General features: G+C 38.8%; 1 long non-coding RNA gene across 2 annotated transcripts in view; it reads right to left on the bottom strand.

The window, feature by feature from the left end:
- LOC122827174 overlaps positions 1 to 14,501 on the bottom strand; it is a 47,022-nt gene extending 32,521 nt beyond the window's left edge. Inside the window, exons 1-4 of one of the 2 annotated variants that reach the window (XR_006369980.1) lie at positions 14,403 to 14,501; positions 14,112 to 14,178; positions 8,878 to 9,054; positions 3,168 to 3,270 (exon numbers count right to left, since the gene is read on the bottom strand). This is a non-coding gene — a long non-coding RNA (uncharacterized LOC122827174). Of the gene's footprint in view, positions 1 to 3,167; positions 3,271 to 8,877; positions 9,055 to 14,111; positions 14,179 to 14,402 lie in introns of those variants that run through there. The other variant, XR_006369979.1, reaches the window with a different exon arrangement.
- Positions 14,502 to 26,148: the final 11,647 nt, after the last annotated feature.

Here is a 26,148-nt window from a genome sequence, read left to right as displayed (position 1 = left end):
ACCCCTTTCATTAATTAAGGGACATCTGAAGGCAATTGAAGATTGTAGATTTCAATAATTTTTCCTTCAGTTCAGGTAAAGAGAAGTGAATCAACTTTAGTGCACTCGATACATCAGGATATTTTAGTTTAGAAAGAGTAAAAAAATAGCATGTGAATTTTTTATTTGATTTTATAATTATGCACTTTGTTCTATCACATAAAAAATGATGAATTATTTTGCAATACTGTGTACGTTTTCATGCCTGAAGGTCTGAGGACTTATGGTTCCAAAATTCCCATATGACTAACGCAGTCTATGCAATCCAGTCTTCATGTTGGAAGACACGCACCAAGTATGGAATAGCAATATTTTCTGCTCTCGACTGAGTTAATAAATTTTCATTTTAAACAAACATTGTCATTCAGAATAAAATGCATGTACAAATGCAAACAACTGTGCCATTTTATTAAACAAATATGCATTTTGCAGTAGATAATATTTTAGTCTAACCAAGCACGCATGAAGAAAGTAAAAAAAAAAAAAAAAGAAAAACAGCATGGAAGCTGCCAGAGTTGGAATTTGTGTGCTTGAATTATTCAGTCTGCTCAGAGGACCAACCCCAGCTCACCTTCCCTACCTCATCCTACTTTTTCGTGCCTCTTTGGGAAGTGGGGTGATGCTAGATCAGATCAATCCTCACAGCTCTAAAGAAGTCGAGAAGATCTGGCCCACTAGGCTGCCACTGCCTGAACCCTTGTTGCTGAAATCATCTTTTTTGTATGTTTTAATTATGAATGACATTTGCAGAGCAGCGGTGCTGCTCAATAGCTGCCAGAGGAGGACAGAGGTTCTCTTCGCAGGCAAAATCAGTCAATATCACCATCAATCAATCATCTATGAATCCATGGCATCCACTTCATTGGGGGAAAGTTTGTGAACTTAACACATTTTTCAAGAAACTTTTGGGGAGAAATGAGCAATTTCCATCAATAACAAGATTTCAGGTATGCAAACATTTCCTTCTTGATAATCTGAGCTGGAAAGCTTTAAATAAGCACACTTGGCACCACTCCTGGACCATCCAGTCTGCCAGAAGCAGAGCATACAAAGCAAGCAGGCAAAGATAAGACAAAGTGACATGTTATGCAAATACAGATTTAAAAAAGCCAGGCAAAACCTGATAGCATCAATGATGCATATGTGACTCCTTAAGGTAATCAACTCTTTCCTCCACAGGGAACCAAATCCTCCCCAGATAAGATCTTCATTGGATCATGTCTGCTGAGTGATGGCCGATGTGACCACTCGGACAGAAAGAGGCAGGAAGCAGGAGGAGGTGGTGATAAAGGGATGTGTGTGAGTGATAGCATGCTGAGTCAAGCTTCGTTTTTAGTGTGGCATTAAGATTTTATGGATATTACGGTTGTACTGTACAACAATTTTTACAACTCGTATCCCAACTGGTGCTGAAGCAGTAAAACGTGTCGCCTTGGGAATATTAAAGGCCGGTTATGCTGCATCAATTTATAAAGACAAGAGAAACTTTATCCAGAGTTTAGACCTTGGGACTTTGTGATTTGACACTGTGGTGTGAATCAGACTCATGGATGCCTCTTGTCCTTATTTGGAGTGAGATTCATCTGAGGACAGTGAGACATGGAAAGTCTGGAGGAGTGAGAGTTGCCAATTTTGTCCAGAACAGGGATAAATTTAGTATCAGACTGTCTCCAAAAATATTTAATATTTTTGCCAGAAGCCTTCAGGCATTGCACTGAAACTCACAATGTACCTTGTATTCAGGAAAGTTCTTTCTTAGCATTGGCTTAGTTTTGCAAATTAGGTATGAAATAATGGTTCAAATTTAATTAAAAAAGATAAATAAATAAATAAATAAATTACAAACAAGCTTTCGTAGTGAATTAGCTGTAGAAAATGTGCATTCCTCTTCCTGTCACTAAAAATAAGTCAAATGTTTCCTAGCTTGTCTTAGTTAAGGATAACAAAATGATTTCCATTTGCTAAATCCTAGAAGAATCGACATTTTGTCAATGTCCCAACAGCCATGTGAGGTTTGTGAAACTTACTTAGGTTATATTCTAAGTACATCATAATAAATTGGTATATCAACAAAAATACTTCCTAAAAGAAAAAACAAAAAAAAAAATAAGAACAGATTTATGACATGCAGAGTGATATATTTCAAGCATTTGATTATTTTCATTTTAAGAATTATCGCTCACAGCCAACACAAAACAAAACAGTTTGTTAGAACTGTGGATTAATACCAAAGATTGATGAAAATGACATTAATGAAGAAAGCTTTTGAGCTAATAATCTGTAATCTTTTCTTTTTCCAGCCACAGTTTTTCCTTCCACTTAACTTTCAATCAATATTCTGGTAATAAATTGGCCTTTTGAGGACTATCCAACTTCTGCAGGCTATTGTGGGGGGGAAATACAATTTCTATGCTAAAAGTCCCTTTTAACAGAAATAAATACTTTATGCATCACTTTGCTTGTACCCTAATTAATATATGTGTAGCACTCAAGTCTTTTTTTATGATGTTCTAACATTCAAAAGAAAATGGTGTTATCTTCAGTTGTGAAAAGGAATAAGTATTGACAATTACTAGACAAAAGAAAAAAGTTAAAATGGATCAATCTAATTCAGTTATTAACTGCATCTAAAGAAACTATTTCCTTTCACTTCTGCTCCCACTGCATGGTGTCAACACTGCCGCCAGTTTTCATCAAAAGTAGGGATATATTTGTGGAGAAAGCACTTAAGAAACCCACCTTTGCCATAAAACCTCACTTTACTTTGACGTTGCAGGACACAAGGGTTATTGCTTGAAGATTGCAGCAGATCCCCAAGGGCCTAATTACAGCTATCAAAGCACAACTAATGGGTAAGGTATCAAAGTGAGAATGCTTCATCAAGGACATACGACAGTGTGAAGGTCAGCATGCACCGTCACACTGCATCTCATCATCTTCAGTCGCTACCGCAGAATATGGATGACCCCGGAGCATGCTAATGGCTCATTCTGTTGTGTGGACATGACAGTACTTTCTTTTTCTTCCACTTTTTTATTTCTCAGAGCTCAGCTATTTATTCTGATTGTGCGATTCATATTCAGGCACAAAGACTCTCAGTAAAAATTCCCGGTCCACCCACCTGCAGCTGTCGACACCCCGATGCATCTAGAGCAGGACAATTAGTAATCCATCACCGATGTTTACAGTCTGGGTGGTGGGGGCTCTGGAGGAGAGTTGGATGAAGAGAATCTACGATGGGGGAGTGGGGGTGAAAAAGAATGAGACAAAAACAAAGCGAAAGGAATGGTGGGGAAGTAGTAAACAAGGGTAAGAGGACAGCCAGGACAAACAAGTGTTTTTTGGGGGTTTTTTTTAATTCTTTTTACTTGCAACTTCTTTAGTCTCTGTGCAAGGCTCAGAGAAGATTACAAGTAATTTTTGCTTTAGCATGCTGAATGGGTGCAGAGCACGGCCCTGCATGCATATTAACACTGTGTCATGTGCAAGCCTGCCCGTCTAGGAAAACTGTGTGGGACATGGAGGGATGTGTTGCAGGGAGAAGGAGAGGAACAATAAAAAAAAGAGAGAAAGACAAGCAGAAATGCAGGAAAGATAAAGCCACTAGATGGCACTGTTGGGTGGCAAATTCATACATTTGTTGTATTTTCCTTCTCTCTTCCCTTTTCTAGGTCTCTGTTTCTGTCTCATGTTGTCTCTTTTCCCCATCCTCCATTTCCCTCCATCCATCTTTTTTTACCTCCTCCACTTCTCCACTTTTCCCTCCCGCTCTTTCAGCACACGGCCTCCATGATGGAGCCAGTTATACAGCTGGGAATCTAACACACAGAACTGTAGTGTTTCTTGAATCAACGCGAGGTGCTTGAGGAGCCCAGAAAGCTCACCCAAGGACAGCGTCTATATGTTTAATTGACTGGTATCAATGTACAAACACACACACATGCGTGGACAGATTTCTGTTCACCATTACTTACTTATATGCAACACATACAAAAAAATAAAAAAAACAACGCAATAATTTGGTAATAAAATGGATTCCTGCATCATTTCTTGGTGAGGGAAATGAAAGACAGAACTGGATGAGTGCATAAACACCACTAATCAGAGAGCAAGTCCAATTTCCGCCAGGATGAGACAGGTGAAAATGGAAGCAGGAGCGGACATGTTGCCAATGTGGTAAAAGTGAAGATTACGTAAAAATAAGGATATAATGGATAATTTAGTCTGAAACTGAGACCATAGTTTGCTATTCAGTGTTTTTCAAAAGAAATCATGAGGCCTGTGTGGTTTATGCAAATACCCATTCTGAATGACACGTTTGTAGAAAAATGTTTTGCTACAATTAGATTTGCAAGTCTGTGGGATATGTCTCTACTAGTCTTGAGAATCTTGTAAAAACACTCAAGTGTAGTCAAAATAATTTGAGAGCATTTGTGGATATTGCACAAAGTTTTACCAAAGATCAAGTCAGGAAATTTACTGAGACGCTCCAACACATGGATATGTTTCTTCTACTAATGGTAGGGATTTGTTGTCGTATTGCGAAGCTTCTAACATGTTAACATGTTTCTGTACTGTAGCTCCAGACATTTTTCCATCAATTTTAGCCACCCTCTACGTTTCTGCTGGAGTAAATGCATAAGAATACATAATCCTTGCCAGTAAATTATTTCAGTCTATGTCCATTTCTTTTTTTTTTTTTTTTATTTATTCAGTGACTGCAGTATGAATTGTTAAGGATATGTAGAGCATAAAATTGTAATGGTGCTTTCAAATCCAATTTCTTCTGAAATTGTTTTACAGTCCTATTATTGCTGCTTCTACAAAAACAACATTGCACATATCTATTCTCTTTCACCTTAAGGATTACTTCCCTTAAAATGAAAATGTTTTTTTTTTTTTTTTTTTTAAAGGCCCACTGCTAGAAAGCCCCTCTGGATATCCCCCATTTACAACCACATTTATTTCTGGCCTTGGATCTATTCTGGGACTCGATCATTTTGATAGAGGATAAGGGCTGGGCAGATCCCCTGGACAACAGAGCAGAGGAGTCCTTTGCCAAACTGTACGTCTAGACATCTAATTCAAATATGACGGCGTGAGTGATGGCTTTGCCCATGGATGAGATTGAGTGCAGCCAGGGTTTTTTCCCCTTTTTTCTTGGTTTGCTGAGAGCTCAAACAGAGGAATAAGCTCTGTGGCAGATTTAGATGGTCAAAAGAGAGACTGACAGCCAGGGCCCAGATTTGTAGCTCAATATGTCATTTTCTGTTCATCTGAATTTTGGTTCTAGAAACTGCATTGACTATTGAATTAGTGGTTCTTGTACATTTTCAGCCGTTCCAATCTCAATAGAGAAAGAAACACACAGATGGCTTACAATCTGTAGCAGATTTATTACCAGGCCACTCACAACTACACTACCTTTATTCAAAGAACAACTTATTTGTTTCATCTTGGTGTAAATGTAAATATAACCAAGATGTAATTTGCTGTAGCATCCAAAAACCTTACAGGGGAAAAAAAAAAACAAAAAACAGTTTAGATCATCTGTGATGCAGCTGTGTCTGCTGGGAGTTTCAAAATCATTTGTCATCAATAAAAGATGATTTGTTAATGTACCTGCTGCAATTTCATATGTTGGTCAATAAAATGCAAGATTTACTCAGAATATCGTCCTGTATTTTATATTTTCTGATCAACACGCTGCATTGCTGGGATGCAGATGTGAACATGCCCTTTTGCCTCTGTACAAAAAAAGAGCCCTTTTGAAATCTTCGAGGGTTTTTCTTTTTTACAGTGCAGTGTGGCAAAATGACAAACATTTGAAGAAGTATGATACTTTTCATGGAAATGCATGTCTGCTTCATCTTATATAAACTGTGAAGGTTATATTAATCGATATATTAGTCAGATTCAGTCTCCCCAGGACAACAGATTTATTGTTTTACTTGTAAAATGTTAATTTTTTAACCCAAGATGCTCTGATATATTTGGTAATGAAGAATCCAATGTGGCATTGAATATCGAAATATTTTCTGCACATAAATCTTCAATATTTCTGCATTTTCTTAGCTATAGAAATGAAAATAAAAAAATAAAAAAATAAATAAAAATTGCGATTGACATTTTGAAAACTTGAAAAATAAATTCCAAAAATCATCCCACTCTCTGTGGCAGCTGCTTGTTATTCATCGACACGCACACTGTACATAGATATCCACATTCATACACAGCAATTGCATGAATCATCATAGTTGTATTGAAAATGACTGCTTTCTGAAAGTTTTCTTCTCAATAGTGTCTCCTTGAATATTGTTGATTTGTTTACTCATTTGACCCACTCTCGCCCTCCTGCATTTCCATTCCTCCACAACATCCTTAATACTCTCTCCACAGAGTTGTAAGTAGCCTTCTGTGGTCACCCTGGGTCAGCCTGGTTTGTTGATTTAATCCTTGTCTGATGTTGTCTCAAGCTCACGGCCTGACTCAAATGACTGTAGCACCGACTGACTGGACCTCTCCGTTCGACTGCCTGATAACACCTCTCCTTAGAGTTCGATTTGATCGGGAAAGCTGATGAGAGGCAGACACAGCCAGGTATTGCTATTTACCTAAGATACTTTAAGAAGCAGCTAAGCTTGAGTGCGACGGACTTATCAGAAGCAAGGTTTCCCCATGAATTGCTGAAACTGTCTAAAGTGCAATATGGTGGTAAAAAACAAAAGCAAAGCTCTTATTTCTCTGTCAACTTCATTTTACACCCCAAATGTCATATTTGCTTCTATAACAGAATCTATAAATGAATTTGAACTGCAGCTACTGTAGATATTTTACAGTCAACTTCATCCTAATGTAAATGAGACATAAATAAGGATTCCTACACATTTTTCAAAGGTAGAATTGTGTATTTTTCCAGACTCAAAACTCCAATGTTCTCAGTCCTTCCAAGCACAATTATATAAATAGGTTTACTACAGAGGTACACAGTTATATGTGAAATCTGAGAAAACAAAAAAAAAGAAAAACTAAAAAAAGACAGATGATGGACAGAGAAAGGATAACAACACAATTAAATTCATGAAAGACGGAAAGATTAAAAACAACAACTTATGTAAGAACATCTAGATGGATTAAAAAAATGTAAGGGCAAATAGATGAATGAGAAAAAACTATAAGAACAATTTGATGGAGAGATAGAAGCAAATGAACAAACAGTGATTGGATGGGTGTTTGAAGAGTTAAACAGAAGATGGACAGATTGATAGTTAAAAGGACAAAATTTTTACGAGCAGCTGACAAAAAGTTGGATAAAAAGATAAAGATAATGGGATTAAAAAAATATGTTGAAACACATTTTTCCAACAATTTATCCTCCCCAATATCTTTTTTGATTATTCTTTTTCCTTCCCAACACAAAGAACACCGACTAAAATCCCAGACTTTTCCACTCTGCTTGACATGAATTTCTGACTGTACTCTTTTATGCTAAACTATTCATCACTTGCTGTTGCCCAGTGGAAGACGAGCCCACCGCTGGAGGGCATTGAGCAGTTCCGCAACAGAGGTGGATTAGATACCAGTCCCAACGGTGTCTCACTAGTGGATGTTACGGGGTGGCAAAAAATTATTAATTCATTTCACCCATACAGATTTCAACACTCTGGTGGATCAGAGTTGACAGCTGTTTGGTCACAGATGGACTTCTGCTGGAAAAAATATTATTGTTATCTGATGCCCTCCCCAAATTGCTACAGTTTAATGTAACTGAAAGAGTGAAAGCTCAAACTCACTGTCCTGCTTAAGAATTTGCACTTTTAGTTTTATCTACACATGTGTGTGCGAGAGAGAGAGAGAGAGTTGTATTGCAAGCGAGTGTGTACTGCTTCATTTTGGTAATGGAAATTCTGGGAAGCCTTTAGTAGTTGCCACTGGTAATGGAATGAGAACGTATGTATAATTTAAGGCTCCACTTCAGGCTCCCAAAAGGCACACGCACGGTCATATCCTACAAGCACACGCATCCACAAGGAGCTTAATCACTTTCAGTGTTTCCTCATCTGAGTGAGTGAAAGCAGCACTAATACAGCACTGTAGTTTCAGCTCTCCTGAAGCCTCAACATCTTCTGTGCTTATCTAGGCCAACTGGCAGAATAAGCAAAGACTGCACAGAAATACTGTGAGCTTAGAAATATTGATATACAGGAGCATTTAAGATTTAACGGCAAAAAGATTTGCCATGGTATTATGACCATTTAATTTCAAAGTAGATTGTGACATTGACACATCTACATGCTTCCCCAAACTCTTCAACAAACTTTGGATTCAACAACCTGAAAACCTAAGATATGTACAAACTGCTGGCTTCTTTATATCAGAGCCACAAACTTTACTGGCACCCACAGTTTATGTCACCTGGTTTGTCAACAATAGAATTTCTGAAACAATCCTGTTGCTCTGATTTTAATTGATCAATATTTGGAAGCATGGCCATTTATATATTCAAATTCATTCCAAGTATTCAGAATGTATTCTAAATATATGGATATCTCTGCATTCATACAGTAAACTAATTCAATCAAACTTTTTACTAATGCTTTAATCAATGAAAAAAAACAAACAAAAAAAACATGTAAAACAATGTATTATCACAAATACAATAGCAATACTGATTTTAGTTTAACCAAGAGTTTAAGGAGAATTGGTGACTGCCTCAACTCCCACTTTTATTTTGCAGAGGAAATAAAAGTTAGGATGAATTCAGTGGCTTAGGACCACTTTTAATCCATCAGCTTTTAACGCAAGATCAATCAGAGCTAGAGCTGCCAAGTGGCTTACCTTGGGTTTGGTGGGTGGTGTATTCAGTAGAATCAACTGTGCCCTCTCTGCATGATGTTCCATCACCTCCTGTGTCTTTACTGCAGGAAGAGTGAGTTTTTGTCTGCCAGGGGGTCACTGGGAGACTGGGAGCTGCTGGTTCTGCTCCTGATCGTTGGATGTCTTGTTGGTTCCTCACTTTGGAAAAAGTTTGACAAAGAAAAAATGCTGTTAAAGTTACCAAGTGACAATGGACATGTGCTTCAGTGTTGCAGAAAAGTGGAATCTTTCACAATTCCATACACAAATAAAGAAAAAAAAACATTTATTGATACGAGGACGATGAGCTGCGACCATCACGTGGTTAGGTAAGTCTTGGTGGGCTGCTGGTCCTTTGAGTCAAAACACTTTTCATCTTCTCGGAAGAGGACACTTTTGTGGAAGAATATGTTAAGGAGACTGATTAGCCAGTCAGAGACAGACTTGGAGTAATGTAAAAGAACTATATTACATTTTCCAAACCAGATTAATAAAACTACATAGAGAGAAGAGATGTGTGCAATACTGCATATTTTGTATGCATCAAAGTAGAAAGGCCACAATGGCTTAATAGTAACATAACTAGTGTTGTATACTTATATAAGCAAAATTTAAAGTTTGACTGAATGTGCTTTTCTTCCAAGTAAGCATATATAATATATTTTAAAGGGACCTTGAGAAAAACAGATGTGGTGTATGAAAAGTAAAATTTGATGTTTGTGTGAGCTGCATACATCACATGCTGAGTTTGTGTTGGAGTTCAATCAGTAAAATATTGCAAAAGAAACAAACTTTTTAGTGCATGGAAAAAGAGAATGCTTTGCTGTAACCTGAAGCATTTGCATAATTTGCCATTGAAAACATCAAGGAAGACGTATGTCAGTACAAAGTATACTGTCAGCATCATTTGTACACAAACAGCTCTCCATATTGTTGCTCCATTTCGCCCTTTAATTGGTATTTGCCCGACGACATTTCAAAACACATTTGACTGTCATATCATTAACATCCACTCGGTTTCCTTCTGTTTGTGTATGCAATTTGCATTTGATTTCTACCAGTCAAGCTATAATTTACACAGGGCCACGTCCAATGTGAGCGTGTGTGGCAGAACGCCAAGCGATGAGTCAGGACATTATAATGACTGGGCGGCATTGTGAGGGGAAAAAAAATGGTTTTTGTACCTTCATCCTTGTCAAAACAGCTCCATTGTGTATTTTCTCTGAAGATGAAAGTTGGCAGACTAAGAAAAGAAGCCATATACCAGCTTTGTGTCCTATTTTGTCCATTCTTCACCTGTTTTTTGTGTATTAGCTGCCCTAACAATGGAGGTGAAAAAGCAATCATTACAGCCATCTGAAATGGAAGGAGTGGAGCCTTCATCTCTGGCATGTTGGTTTCCAGAGTTAAGAAGTAGTGTTTCATTCCAGGATGTCAAAGCTATCAAAGTTTAAAATGGTTCCCTTTAAAAAAAAAAAAAAAAAAAAGGAGAGAGAGAGAAAAGCCTCTTAAACCATTTACCAAAAAATAATTGCCATACAATTTCGGTTCAACTTTACACGACAATGTCTACTAAATAGATTTTCTGACAACATGAAGTTGAGTCTCTCAGGACAATGTTCAGTGTTCCATTTTTGCCCATAATATCCTAAGTACCCGAAGCTTAAGTGCACTTGGGATACTGTCTGACCCCCATGACATTTGACTTAAAATGAAAATCTATAAAGGAGAGTGGACCACTTGATAACATCAAGTGAAAGACAACTAAATATGTTTTGGGGTGACTATTTTTTTTTTTTTTTTTTAAATGGTGGGAAAAAGTTAAAACTCCAAAGAGAATGCAAACTAATTTACAGCATTGCAGGAAGAAAATCAGTGGCATGAGGGGATAAATACAGAACAAGTAGAGCGGGAAAATATAGATGCACGACTCTATGAGCAAGAGAGCGATGGATGAATGAAGGATGACTTGAGAGGAGAGACTGCAAGGAAGTTTGGGTCATGCATCCACTTCTGTGGGACGCTTGTCATTTCCTTCTGGCTTGTGCTGCTGGTAGTAACAGTCCACTCATTCTACCCCTCCCTCAAAGCCTACAGCTACTTCTAACAGCCTTTTGCATTTATCCAAACAGACAAACGCTTCTCCTTAGGATAATCTATTAATCTCTCTTTTTTCCCGTGTTAGTGCAGGGGTATCCCTCGAGACTGATTACTGTGGTCTGCACATACGAATACGTCATTTTCAGAATGTGTGGAAGCAAAATACCCCGCCCCACACTTTCCTACTTTTCTTATTTGTTTCCCTCCCTCGCTTTGTGGCAGACATTTGCTGTAATAAAGTAAATGAGGTTGGGAAATGGCAAGACTCAAGGTGATATTTCAGTGAGCCACTCCCCAGAAACAAGAGAGTGGAGATTGTGTCTGAATGAGATGTGCATGGGATTGTGTTTTATGTGAATTATGTGGGCTGGGAGCTTATTACAGACAGTATAGGCTATCCTTAAAAACTTCAACTGCATGCAAAAGTAAAATGAAAGAACAGCAAAACAGATGCACAAGAAAAGCAGCATACTGCCTTAAAACTTATGCAACCAAATTTGCTTGTAAGAAGATCAAGTGCATTTATCAGGGGCAAACAGAAAAACTAGAGCACATGTTCACACATCAAAAACTATGAATAGGAAAAAGTATATCAATATATCCTAAACTATACAGATAAATTTTTGATTAACATAAATCAAAAAGATTGTATTTAATTCAAAAAGTTTAACCCACAGAATAAATGCACATAGAAAATTACCTCTTTAAATATGTTTCGAATGGCAATGTGGATTACAATGCTTTACAAAAATGTATGCTTCCCCAAAACATATTATACTTGAATATAACAGGGAAAACTTTCTAAGTTTAGTCAAGTTATGCCTTATACAATTTTTGGGTAAAAATGCTGATTTGGCAGTTGTCAAGTCACTGACGCCCACCATAAGGAAGATAAAGTACAAAAAGGTCAAATCTATGCAAGCTGGCTGCTCACAGTGTGGAAACCAAAGACATAAATGAAAAGAGTGGAAGAACAGAGTGGCAGAAGTAAAGTTTAGCAGAAAACGGCACACTGCAGAAAGACTGCAGAATTGAGAGGCTTAGCCTGAGAGTAGGGAAGAGTTACAGCACAGCGTCAAGAGCCATCATACACATTTATCCAGGACATGAGCCACAACCGTTTGATTTCTTGTGTTAAGCCACTCCAGCATCAAAAATATCAGAATATCCTTACTTAGGTAAATGGGGGAAAAAAATGGATGGATTGTGTGAAAGAAATGATTTGACTGGACCATTTACCAACTGAAGGAAGAGTGGAGAGGCACAGAATTCAAGTTGGTTATGGGCCAGTCTGATGTTTACATCATCTAATATTCTTCTTATAAGCAAATTTGACTTCCTGAACACATCATAGCAACAGGCTAATCATCTCAATAACATGCTGCATTGATGCAGTAACTTTTTCAAAATGAGCCACAACCTACTAGTGTGTAGACTTTGCTTCATAATCTTCTTAAGGATAAAGTTTTGTGCTTTTTTTCTTCCACTCAACTTTCTGCAACCATGATTGGATACATAATTATTTAATTTGACTGCCAATAGAATAGCAACAACATTTCTGTACTAAAAGTCTATGTGATTTCTTAGTCCAATCAATTGAAATATATCACTTATGAATATATGCAAACCAATAAGTATAGAATCATTTTTTTTAACTCTATTATTAATCATTTTAGTCCAATTTAAAATCTACAACTATATATATATATATATATATATATTCAGCTATCTCAACGTTAAGAAAATTGTCCATTTGTATTTTATAGCTTAAACTGATGCAATATATATTTTTTAAAACAGCTGCTGTCCTTGTCTCTGTCCTTGCACTTGCTGCTAGCCATGAACTACTGCTATTCTGGATATTGTTTTAATTCAGCAGGCAGTTAAACAGGGACCCATAAACCAAAGCAGCCATCAGAATCTCCTGACTGAAAGGTAATCACCACCCTGCATTCAAACTAAGCTCCGGTTTATTAATTTGTGATACTTTTAGCTTACGGGGCCAGAGAGTGAAAAATGGGTACTCACTTTCACATACCATCATTTATAAAACACAATGGTGGTACACTTAAAAGCTATTTCTATTAAATTCACTTATTAGAACCAGTTTTGATTTTCTACCATCAGAGTTGGTCTGACAATAGAATAGAGAAAAACACTGAGAATATTTTTACTCAGTGAGTGGACATGACTCTTCCATTACATCAACTTAACAAAAATTTTAAATGGAACAGCTCAGATGCAGCCAAAGTGCAGATGATCAGCTTTAATTCTGTGAATTCAAAAAGTAGATTGCATAAGGAAAACCCTTGGCTGCTAAGCACAGCCACAAGTCTTGATCTTATAGACGTGAACAGATGCTGGGTTTCCTCCGGTTTAATGCTCTGCCAGGCCTTTACTGCAGCAGCTTTTTGTTGCTGTTTGTTTAACAATAGAAAGGCATTCTTAATTGGGCTACAATCAGGTAACTGAACTGGCCATTCAAGTCTATTTGTCTAGGTTGCTGTGGCTGTATGTTTTAGGTGATTGTCCATCTGTATTATGAAATGAGGTCATTTCACTTTGCTTACATTTAGATCAGTGTGGTTTAAGAGTCACTTGATGTGCTCTAGTGACGTTTTTTCTCCTTATCATGAAAATGATTTTGTAATCATCCACCAGTGTTGCCTTCAGTGGATGTTCAGGTCTTTTTGTCTAAGTTCATCAGTGAGTCTTTCTTTCTCAGGATATAACATACTACAGATTTAGCCATTCCTAATACTGTAGCATTAGTTTCTCTGATGGGTTGACTGTTTTTACTGCTCTGAGATGGCTTGTTTATAAAGCCCCATGCCTCAAATTGGCTCCAGATCTTTTATCTGCTCAACTGATAAAATAAAGGAATTGACCACAACTGCTTTTATGTCAATTGTCCAATTATTGCTGGTCTCTTTCAAAAAATGTTTGGCACATGTTAAGCTCAGACGCTAAACTGTTCATCCAATTTGAATGTGGATACCCTTAAATGAAAGAATGCACATTATGTCTGTTATACAACTATAATTAGAACATGCTTCAGTAAAATAAAAACATAAGCAGTAGCTAAGGATGTTATTTCTGAAAACTAAAAATCATACCTGATCTGGATTCAGTTTCTCTGTTCCTCCTCTTTAGATGCAGAAGCTTCTCCTCTGGTGGTCATTTCTAGGACAAGCATAACAGCAGGGTTTTAGTTCACAAGTAAAGGAGGAACACACATGCAAGGCTTTTCTAGTTCACTTTAAATTTAGATTCTTCAGCAGAAGAGAGTCATTTTTTGAGTGAGCATATGTAAAAGCTACTGGAGTAGAGACACTAGCAAAACATATAAATTACACAATCACAAACAATGGACATTGTTTTTAAGCTATTTGTATATGTTTATTTACCAAGTTTTTGTCAGACTTTTGACTCGTCTTCATGCTTTCCCCCAGTGTGTTATACTGTAACTCTGGGAGGCTACCAGGCTTTACTTGTGCCAATCAGTGTTTCTCAATTCCGGTCATCACGCCCCCCCTGCCCTGCATGTTTTAGGTGTTTCCCTTCTGCCACACACCTGGATTGAATATGTGGGTGATTAACAGGCTTCTGCAGCACTTGATGGTCATGCAATCATTGGAATCAGCTGCTCTGGAAGAGAGGTACATCTAAAACATGGAGCGCAGGGGGCGCGTGAGGACTGGAATTGAGAAGCGCTATCAGGTTTAACATTGCTAATTTATTTAAGTTTTTCTGTTTTTTTAATGTTGGCATTTTTTAAAGATTTTACAGTTGGTGTGTAGACATTAATCTTAACATAACGTAATTACTAAGTGATATTATCAAATTTACTGTCAACTGTAAACAGTTTTTAGCTCAAAACCACGGCGGCCGCTGGATCAATGACTGCTGAGCAAGAAAAACGTATGTCTTCATTGGTGTCTTACCCGCCATCTAATTCTCTTCTACTTCAGTATGTGTTGATACCCATACAAATATTATTGTTAAACCCATGTTTTGTATTTTAAATGGAGAATATATATGTCCAATAAAATATCAGCACTATTATCTGTATGTTTGTTTTAAAGTCAATGATACAGAACTTGAATCTAAACAAATTGTTTCTAATGGTTTCATTACTTGATTCTCGTATTATGTCGACTATATAATTCTAATATTATGACTATATTCTGGTAGAATGACTCTACTTCCATTTTTCCTTGGCATATTCCAATACTCCGACATACGTTTCTCACTTAGCCTATAAAAAAAAAAAAAAAAATCTTATTGCATTTTCTTCACATTGAAATTCATAAATTTTACCTCTTTTCCAAACACTGAAATCATCTCCAAAAATCGAATATCCCATTTCGTAACCAATTTCTTTAGATATATTATACATCTGGTTTCCTTCTTCTCAGTTCTCTACCGTTTACCAGCGACAAAACTGCACAGGTGGAGCTCATCAGCCTAATTACGGCAGCACGCTTTTCCAGATGGTGGATTCGCTGCTTCAGGACATTTGAGAACCAAAACAACACAGATACACCATGCATAGTTTCCTCAACAAAACCAGTCCAGCTGCAGTATGTCACTATTATAAAGAACAATAAAAATGTTATTATTTTATTTTACATATTTGTCAAAACTGTCACTATGTTGTGGCAGTATATGCGACACAGTCTGTGAAAAGCTACCCCACCGCATCGTTGCTGGTCGAAAACTACCAAAGCCAGGGGGCGCATTTTAGCACTGCTAATCAAATTACGTAACGGCAACTGCGCCCCCATGCGGAAGTAGAGCGAAAAGTGTTCTATTTCATCCCCATGAATAAAAGCCCCCTGCAGGGGGATGAAACAACATCCCCATGTTCTATTTCAGTGTTTCCCAATTCCAGTCCTTGGGGCTCTCTTGCCTGCATGTTTTAGGTGTTTCCCTTCTGCCACACACCTGGATTGAATCTTTGGGTGATTAACATGCTCCTGCAGTACTTGGTGGCTGCAGAAGATGTCATGCAATCATTTGAATCAGCTGTTCTAGTATAGAGGCACATCTAAAACATGCAGGCAGGGGGGCCCGGAGGACTGGAATTGGGAAACACTGTTCTATTTCATCACAGGGATCCCTGGGGATCCTCTGGCGGTACTTCAGAGATGATCCTTCAGAGCACTGAAGGATCATTTTTGCTCATGCACAGGTCGAGTATCTTATACCAACATGGTCACGAGTGACCCGGGATGACAGCAGTAAGTCTATATAGTCACTTGACAATGACAGCTCAGTTTCTTTCCATCTTCTCTCATGCAGGTTGAACAGGTGGCAAGACCCTTGTTTCTTTGCTTGTCACTGGTAGCCTCAAGACTTTGGTCGGAGCTGCAAGAATCATCTCGTACTCCAGAGACTGTGCAAGCTCCACTTTGATAAAACCTTTGTTCTTCGATTGGTAAGTTATTTTTCTTTTTTAATCGCCGGATGATCACTGCCCGTCGGTTTTTCCTTATTGCTGATGGTACAGTGTTACTCGATTCCGACCAGATTGTTTGCTTGTTTGTTTACCAATATCAGCTTTTAGTTGTATTGCAACCGTTTTAGGGCTTACTTTTGTTTACATTGTGCAGCCGTGCACAGTCTAAAGACTTACATTGGTGGCTGCCTCATGGGTGAGAGCAGCCCTGTACGACTTTGCCTCTTTGAGTATTGCAAGCGTGCCCAGTTTGTATTGTTTTTTTTTTTCTGTAGCTACTGGAGTCATAGTGTTTCTTGCAACTTTTTTCGCTGCTGGGGAACCCATTTTGGGGTTTCAGCTCGACCTGACCTCGTCAGCTCATTTGGGGTCAGCTCAGTTGCTGGACCACTCTCGTTTCCAATCCATGGGTGGTGTCTACACCACCCATGGTGTGGTGTTACATGCTACAATTCTGCCACCTCCTTCCTGTTCCTGGTCAAGTCAGGATGACGGTGATTCACCACCAGGTAAAAGCTCAGGTTCTGAGCCACAAGATAAATGCCTTGCCGGCCCGGGCGCAATATTGCCTGTCGACCCCCTGTGGGATCCAGAGGGCTTTTATTCAAAATACTTTTTAGTCTCAAAAAAGACAGGTGGACTTTTGGACCTGAGAGGTCTGCATGTGTTTCTGAAGACTATCCCTTTCCACATGTTGAGCATCAGGGATGTGCGTCAGACAATCTCCCCAGGCGACTGGTTCACCTTGGTCGACTTGAGGGACGCATACTTTCATGTACCAATGGCACCACACCATTGGCAGTTTCTCCACTGTACATTTCAGGGCAAGCGTTTTCAGTTCAGAGTTCTCCCAGTCGGTCTTTCTCTGTCACCATGTGTGTTCACTCGGTGCATGGCTTTGGCCCTGTATCCCCTTCCAAGGGTTTTAAGATCCTGCCGTACTTGGACGATTGGCTGATCTGTGCACCCACAGAAGCTCAGGCGGCTGCAGACACACAAACGTTACTCAATCACATAGACCTTCATGTGAACTGGCAGAAGAGCAACCTTGTTCCATCTCAGGAGGTCACGTTTCTTGGGATCATGATGAACTCCCTCACCATCACAGCTTGGCTGTCACCTCAGCATGTCAAAGGCATCCTGCAAATGCTGCCCGCCTTTCTGTACGGGCATGCATCTCACTTTATTGCTTACTTTCTTTTGTTGGGCAAGCTGACTGCTACTGGTACAGCAATACCCTTGGAACTGTTGTCTCTGTGACCACTACAGATGTGGCTCAACAGCATGAAGCTGGACCCATCTCGTAAACTGCACTGATGCAGGAAACTGCTGGTGTCCCCTTAATACCTTTCTTGGCTCAGTGGCAAGATGCAGTGTTTATGACGAGGGAGGTTCCACCGGTTGAGCAGCAGGTTCACTGCCTCCTCCTGGCTCTGATTGGTTGTTCCTAGCTTGCACTGGGAGAAGGCTGTTATTTTGTGTCTCATTCCATATTGTCACAATAGGGTGACAGTTTCACCAAATATGTAAAAATGTGTTTTTTGTTTTTTTGTTTGTTTTTTAAATGATTACAATCCATCAAGACTCACAGGTAGCTTAATATGAGGTTCTTTCTTTACCCAGTTGACCCTGAAGATGAAGCAGCAACCCTTTAATTTCTTATCTGCTGTCACAAAAGCTTAATCTTCAATTTTCAGAGGGATGCTGAGAGGTCAGTTGTTGGATGTCTTCTGCTGCATGCCTCTTCAAAGTGCTAGCCAGACTTTACACTCAGATAAAGTAAGCTCTTATAATAACCTCAATAAAATTAAATATTGGTCAGTTCTACATTTTGATTTATGCCATTGTAAATCATAATTTAATTGGATAAAATTTACCATCGCTGCAAACTGGTCTCCATGTATATCACATCACTGAAGTGTAAGTATAGAGCATTGCTTCTGTGGATAATGGCTCTCACTGTGGTGAGCCTTAAAAGCAGCTTTGCAATCCTTTTTAGACCATCAATGATAATGATGTCTTCATTTGTAGATGATTTGTATCTTTGAGATATTAAAGCTTGTTTCATGCTGTCACACAAGTTCTGCTTAGGTGACTGCTTGATTTTACAGATCTGTTTCCGATTAGTACTGGGTGTGGCCAGCGAAACTAAACTTGATGAGGCTAATACTTATTTACAATACTGTTTGATTGCTTCTGCTTGCATGAAATAAAGAACCACAGCACAACCAATCTGCAGCTCTTAGCACTCCGGCATAATTATGCATGAATCTTCTGGAATATGCCATTTGTAACAATTACACTAAGATTTGGATGACAGTGGATGGCACAATAATTAGACAACAGAAGAGAAAACAGACAGTGAGAAAGAATTGAGGCAGGAGACTTACAAACAGAGACTGGGTGGGTTCAGGGGATGTGGAGGGGGACAGAGGAGAAATCATTATTTGGCTTGTCCATCAGTGAAGCAGGCGGCCTGTGTGTGTTTTCTGGGCATGCAGCTTCCGCCGCTCCCCCTCAAAGTCTTTTTCAATAATGTAAATGTCCCTCACTAGCAGGCCTGTCTCCTCCCTGCTCTTAATTGTTTTTGGCCTGTTATGCCTTTACTCCCTCGTGACTGTGTCAGTTGCCTGTTCCTGTTTACATTGCTTGTGTCTCAATTGGTTCAGATAACTGCTTTGCATAGATGGTGCACGTGTTTGGGAATACATGCCCTTTTTTTTTTGTTCTTCTTACATATGTATATGAGAGGGCACATGTAAGCTGACAGGGAAAAATATAAGTCATGACACAAACCTTAAAACCAGCAAGAGCCAGATCTGAGGACAACACCAGCAGCAGGAGACCAAAGTAAAATGAAACGACACACGGGGAGAGGAGAGCAGCATCATGCTACAGAAACACTCTGCTTGTGCAGCGCCTTGCGAATATATTTATACTCTGGAACTATTTCACATTCAGTCATGTTGCAAATCAGAAACTTCCCTCTATTTTTCTTGGATTTTTTTTCACGTTAGAAGACAAAGCTAAGTCCTGAAACAAAATGCAAAACTTTGAACATCTCACAGAGGACTCCTTAATCCGTCTACGGTGGGCTGTGCCGCAAGACCATTAATCGAAGAAACAACCCTGAGGCTCATCGTAAACAGGTGAAAGCAGGTGCTTTAGTCGGTGTTGTGTCCACAGGGTTGTGTGCAGGGTTGTGTGTGTTTCTCCGGCCTTTCTCCACCTCAGGGTGTGACCAGCATGACAAAGCCCTAAGCAGACGTTCATCAGCCGCTATCAAGAAGCAGTATTTCAGAGAAGTGGGCTTCCTGAGGCAGATGCCAGATGGTCAAGTCATTGCTTCTAGTAACACTGTCTCACTGTTACCTATCTCTAGGGTTAGAGAGTTTGGGGAAAACCTAAAAAAAAAAAACATAGAGCTATTTTCTAGTTTGTTTGTCTTTTTCCCCTAGAAAATAGTACTGTTGAGATAAAAATAAGAATGATGAGGGAAAACATCAAATGGGAGTTAAGGTGATGGAATAACAGCTGGAATGTGAACAGGAATAGAGAAACCCACTCCAGAAGAAGGTAGTCTATTTGTTTGACTTATGTTGCACAACTGCCTCAAATAGCACACACGCATAGAACCACTGCCGCACATCTGACAGACAGGCCTCCCAGTGGGTTGTTAGCCACGCTTGCAGAAATACAGCTTCATTTCTGTTGACAGCCGGAGGAAAATAATTGGCCGATAACAACTCATCAGAATGCAGGCGATGTGTATGATTTTCTCACCCAGTTGTATCAGAGACAATCAGAGCCGGTGTAAACAATAAAGCGCAGCGATCGTCTCATTCCTGTCAAGGCGGCGTCTGGAGTAAAGTTTGGATTTGCTTACACAGACGTGGGTTTTTTATCGATTTTCTTTTTTCTATCTTGCCAAAGTGACGTTTACATGAAGTAGCTCTGCTGTGCTGTCGGATATTTTATGCACAGGCCATATTTTATCACCAGGATACGAATATTACAGACATTTTATGTACAAAACTTTCAAATGTTTTGATGCAATGACATGAGTCTGATCTTGTCAATGACAATTTTAGCTGGTTATTATCAGAATAATCATCAGTAACTAAGAATCCAAATTTAGAAAATATCTTGCAAGAATTCCAGAGAGCATCTGAAAACAGCAATTTCAAATTTTTATTGACTTTGACTAGTCTATTCTACTATATGCTTTCATTGCTGTGATTCCACTGCAGCTGGTATTGTATGTATGAAGGGTTGCTCAAGCATCCAAACAGCATGATGCTAGCACATGAATGATTCACTGCATTAATTTTTCAGCAAATTTTGCCATATGGCACAAGTCCAACCTTCCACTTCACATGTATACACCAGTTCAGCAGTGGTCTTTTAGATAAAATAAGAATAATTTTGCAACAATTAGTTATAGTTTTATCACAATCGTGAAACTTTTTTTAAAATTTTTTTAAAGTCCCTCTGGGGAATCTTGCTAATACAACAAAATTGCAACAAAGCATATGATTCTATCATTTTCTCAATGCGTTGGCCTGTGTCCCTATTAAACAAACCTCAGTGACTTCCATTTTGAAATTGCAAGAGCTGGTTGCTGCTCCAGTCAGTCTCGCTCTTGACTGGACTGGAACTGCATTCAAATGTGCCAACCAATTAACCAGGATCCCAGGAGCTTTGAGCCAAGCCCAGTCTTAGACAGATAGCTCTGAAATGTTACCCTCGCTACACTTTCTGAAATTGTGCAATAAAATGTTTTATGTGGTTACATCCCCTCTTAAAGAAAGCAGCAGCTCCCATATTAGGGGCCAGGAACTCCACCCGCCTGAATCCGTCTTATGAGTGAATGACCCATGTGTAGCACCAACCTAAAATAAAATCCTGTCCCCAAAGGAATGCCATTCAAATGTTTAATTTATGTCTCTTCGCTTCACAATCAGATTCCAGGTTTTACAGTCGTTGTGGGGCCCGTTACAAATTAAATACCTTTTTGTACTTAAGACAACGCATTTGCATAGTTTCAAACTAATTACACGGAATCTATTATCTGCAAAGATGAGAATCGGATGGAATAAAGGTGTTTCATTTGTTGTTTTAACTTGCATTGACACCGCTGTATGCATTATTTGTCTGCGTTAAGCATTTTATATCAACCAATGGATTCTGCCTTGGTGTAATTAGCAGGACCACAAGATAATAGCGGAGGCCGTTGGCAGCTGAAATCTCTCACCAATTAGTTCTATAGTGTTCCTCCTCCCACTCATTCATTCACATTTTGTTTTTTTCCCGTCACTTCATTGTAGGATTATGTTCTCCTGCTTCTGTACCAAAGAAGAGGACCGCAGAGCGCTTCGGTTTGTCAGACATTCTGAACCAGCTCTCAGAAGCTTTTTTACTAGATATGTGTTTATCTTCCGACTTTAAAAGTTGGAACACTGACAGGGTCTTAAAGTTAAGTCATTTTTACCTAACAGAATATGGTTGTGTCATATACACAGACACAGCACCGTGAGTTAGTATTTACTCCCATACAAATTTTGTTTCTTTTTGTCCGACCTACAGGAGGATAAGTTTTAACTAGAAAATTCCTGAAGAAATTTAACTGGGGCCTGCCAAAGTGTGCCCGTCGGTTTGGACCCAGCGTTCTGATGCTAAGAATTACCATCAATGCTAAAGAAAGCTGCAATGTAATCAATAGCATGTGGAGAATCACAATAATGTTAAGTAAGCTGGACATGCAACATTCAGTATGATAAAGTAAGTGTATTAGCTAAAATGAGCAAATATGCTAATGTAAGCATAAATACTTTCAGTAGCATGTGGGGTATCATTAGAATGTTTACTGTCATTTACTTACTCCATTAAGTATACTAAACATGGCTAATAAGTCTGAAAAATAGAAAATAGCTTATTTAAGCTAAAAGGCTAATGCTAATCAACTGCCTTGCTGCGCAAGGCAGTTCCCTAACCTCGGATAAACAGATAATGCAGAATGATATCACGCACTGTCCAGAGGGGCATTTTGAGGCTTTTATTTTGAAATTTGCAGTAAGCTTCATATTAAATGCCCACACTAATCCAATGTGTAAGAGTGCTTTGGATAAACCAGTCACATAAAGCCAAAAAGAGCAATTACATGATGTAAAAATTCCCAAGGCTTTTATTTTGAAATTTTTGTTAAGCTTCATTTGAAAGGGTCAAAGTCATCCCATGTGTAACAGTCATTGGATTAAATCAGTCATATAACGCTCAAAAAAGCAATGACCTGATGTAAAAATTTTCAAGGGCTTTTATTTTGAAATTTTCAGTAAGCTTCATTTCAAAGGGCTAGACTCATCCCATGTGTAACAGTGACAGGGTTAAATTAGTTATATACAGCCCATAGCAGCAAGTTGTTCTAAAGGCCAGCTCAGTCCTCCTCTGTTTTAACTGAACTAGTAGTTAGAACTACAGTGATGCGTATTTGTAGTCCTCAGCAGCTCTCCCTGCTCTGGGTTCCGTTGCCATGGTAAATAATCCTCTCTGCCAGCTGTGAGTGAGACATCCAGGGGGAGACAATTCTCTGTTTGAGCCAGCCAGTTTGACTAAAAAAAGCATTGCAAAAACTGTTTCTGCTCGGGAACCGTAATACATATTCGAAAACCGCTTGAAGCATATGAGAGGGCTATTTGTCGTCTCACATAGTCCCGCCATTCATATCTCTACCTCACTCACAGTATTAACAGAGAAGAGTTAAAAATTGTGTGTGCCAAGGTCTGTAATTTTTCAGAAATACATGGAAGTGAATCAGTGAGATCTGTCTGCTACCCTGGCGCATGACTTTGCTCTGAAGCACCTGGAGAGAAAACTGTAAGCGCTAGATAATTTTTGAAAACATTTGACCGAGCAGGCACGCCAGTATCAATGTCATGACCAAGTTTGATACCAATCATGCAATATTTGTGAGCGTGAGGGCGAGTTAAAAATGATTTGGGGTCAAAATGTCGCTCTGACTCTCACTCTAGCGGAGCGGCCTTCACACTCTGATTTTTCCAAAAATCAAAAACTTTGGGTCGCTTAGAAAGAAGTTGTGGACAAACCATAATACATATTGACGTGCTGTCTTCACTTTAAAAGAGATCACGGACGTATCTACAAAATGAAGTTTGAATGGCGTTTCTACATAAGGTTATGATTTACACAGAAAATCCTCAAAAATAGGGTATTTTCAGGATTTACTGGTTGCCTCGTCCTCTTGACGACGAGACTCTCACCTGGTGAGCTCGTTAGTGATTTTGGGGTCGTTTTTTGGTTTTTACGGAGCCATGGTAACACCAAATACCCACACAAAGTAATAGCACACCTCCGGGATCGAGCCGCACGTTTTGATACCACTTTTGTGGCTGGGCTCGCAGCGGTACGAGCCGCATTAACGGTGACGGAAGAATAAGTTAAGAACTAGAAAATTCCTGAAGAAATTTAACTGGGGCCTGCCAAAGTGTGCCCGTCGGTTTGGACCCAGCGTTCTGATGCTAAGAATTTGCATCAATGCTAAGCTTAAAAACTTCCAAAGAACCATGTGGAGAATCACAAGAATGTTGACTAACATGGACATGCACGATTCAGCATGATAATCAGCTCACTAGCATGTTGTCTATACTTGACTTACACCATTAAGTATACTAAACATGGCTAAAAAGACAAAAAAATACCCAATAGCTTATTTAAGATAAAATGCTAATGCTAATGAACTGCCTTGCTGCGCAAGGCAGTTCCCTAACCTGAGAGAAAAATATAAAGCATTCTAATATTATTGCATCGCCTTACGGCGATGCATTAACCTGAGGGTCATATTCAGGCTTTTATTTTGAAATTTGCAGTAAGCTTCATATTAAATGCCCACACTAATCCAGTGTCTAAGAGTGCTTTGGATAAACCAATCACGTCAAGCAAAAATGAGCAAATATATGATGTAAAAATTGCCAAGGCTTTTATTTTGAAATTTTCAGTAAGCATCATAAGAAATGGTCAATCTAATCCCATGTGTAACAGTGAATGTGTTAAATCGTTTCTATAATGCTCAAAACACAAGTAGTTCTAAAGGCCAGCTCAGTCCTCCTCTGTAGTAACTGACAGTTCCACCATGTTGTAGTTCTAACCTTCAGTCTTTGTAGTTCTAAAGAGCAGCTCAACTGTCATGAGAATGAAACACAGGGAGAGATGGAATCCTAATAGTTTGAAGCAGTTAGTTTTTCTGATCAAAGCAGGCCAAACATCTCCTTACCTAAATGCTGCCAATAGCATGTGGGGTATCATTAGAATGTTTTCTGTAATTGACTTACTCAATTCAGTATATTTAAAATGACTAATAAGTAAGTAAAATAGCTAATAGTTTATTTAAGGTAAAAGTCTTATCTTAATTGACTGCCTTGCTGCGCAAGGCAGATCCCTAACCTGAGAGAAGAATATAAAGCATTCTAATATTATTGCATCGCCTATTGCAGGGCAATATGAAGGCTTTTTTTAAAAAAAATAAACATAAGCATCATATTAAATGCCCACACTATGGCGTTTTGGTTGTCCTATTTATTATCATTAGGTCAAAGGTTAATGCCATTGCATCATTAGAATGTTTTCTGTAATTGATTTACTCCATTCAGTATATTTAAAATGACTAATAAGTAAGAAAAATAGCTAATAGTTTATTTAAGATAAGACTAATAAAGCATTCTAATATTATTGCATGTTACGGCGATGCATTATTGTTCTGATTGTCCTATTTAATATCATTAGGTCAAAGGTTAATGCCATTGCACTGGCTTGCTGCGCAAGCCAGTGCCATAACCTGAGAGGAAAAGATAATATAGGCAGAGATTTCTGCAGCGCCTTACGGCGCTGCACTCACCTGACAGAGATATTGGGGCTTTTATTGGGAAATTTCCAATAAGCTTCATTTAAAATTGACACATTAATCCTGTGTGTAACAATGGTTTGTAAAAATCAATTATAAAATGCCCAAAACACAAGTAGTTCTAAAGGCCAGCTCCTTCCAAAGTGTCCTGCCATGAATCAGCTGCTCTGGCCTCATGTGTTCCGTTGCTATGGTAATGGATCAGCTGATAACTGTCATATCTGTGTGAGAGACAGAAAGGGGGGAAAAAAATTCTATCTTTGTGAGACACCCAGCCAATTAATATGGAAAAAGCACTCCGAACAAACCTTTGCCGTTCAGGAACCGTAATACATATTCGAAATCCGTTTGAAGCGTATGAGAGGGCTATTTGTCATCTCCGATAGTACCGCAATTCATATTTTTACCTCATTCACAGTAATTGCAGTGATGAGACAAAAAATTGTGCAGAAACTTTTCAGAAATACATGGAAGTGAATCAGGGAGAGCGTCAGTTACCCTGTCCCATAATTTCACTCTGAAGCACCTTGACAGAAAACCGTAAATGCTAGAGAAATATCGAACACATTTTACCGGAGCAGGCACGCGTATCAATGTCATGACCGAGTTTGATACCAATCGGGCGATATTTGTGGGCGTGACGGCGATTTCAAAATCTCTTTGGGTTCAAAAATCTGCTTAAATTCTCACTCTAAAAAAGCGGCAGTTGGTGTCAGTTATGCTCTGCGTTTCGGCAGTTGGAAATTTTGCTCGTTTTTCGCTTTTTACGTCGCCATCG

This window comes from Gambusia affinis, linkage group LG24 (assembly GCF_019740435.1).
Source record: "Gambusia affinis linkage group LG24, SWU_Gaff_1.0, whole genome shotgun sequence".
Taxonomy (NCBI): domain Eukaryota; kingdom Metazoa; phylum Chordata; class Actinopteri; order Cyprinodontiformes; family Poeciliidae; genus Gambusia; species Gambusia affinis.
The sequence above is the reverse complement of the archived record's forward strand: the minus strand, read 5'-3'. Positions and strand labels throughout refer to the sequence as shown.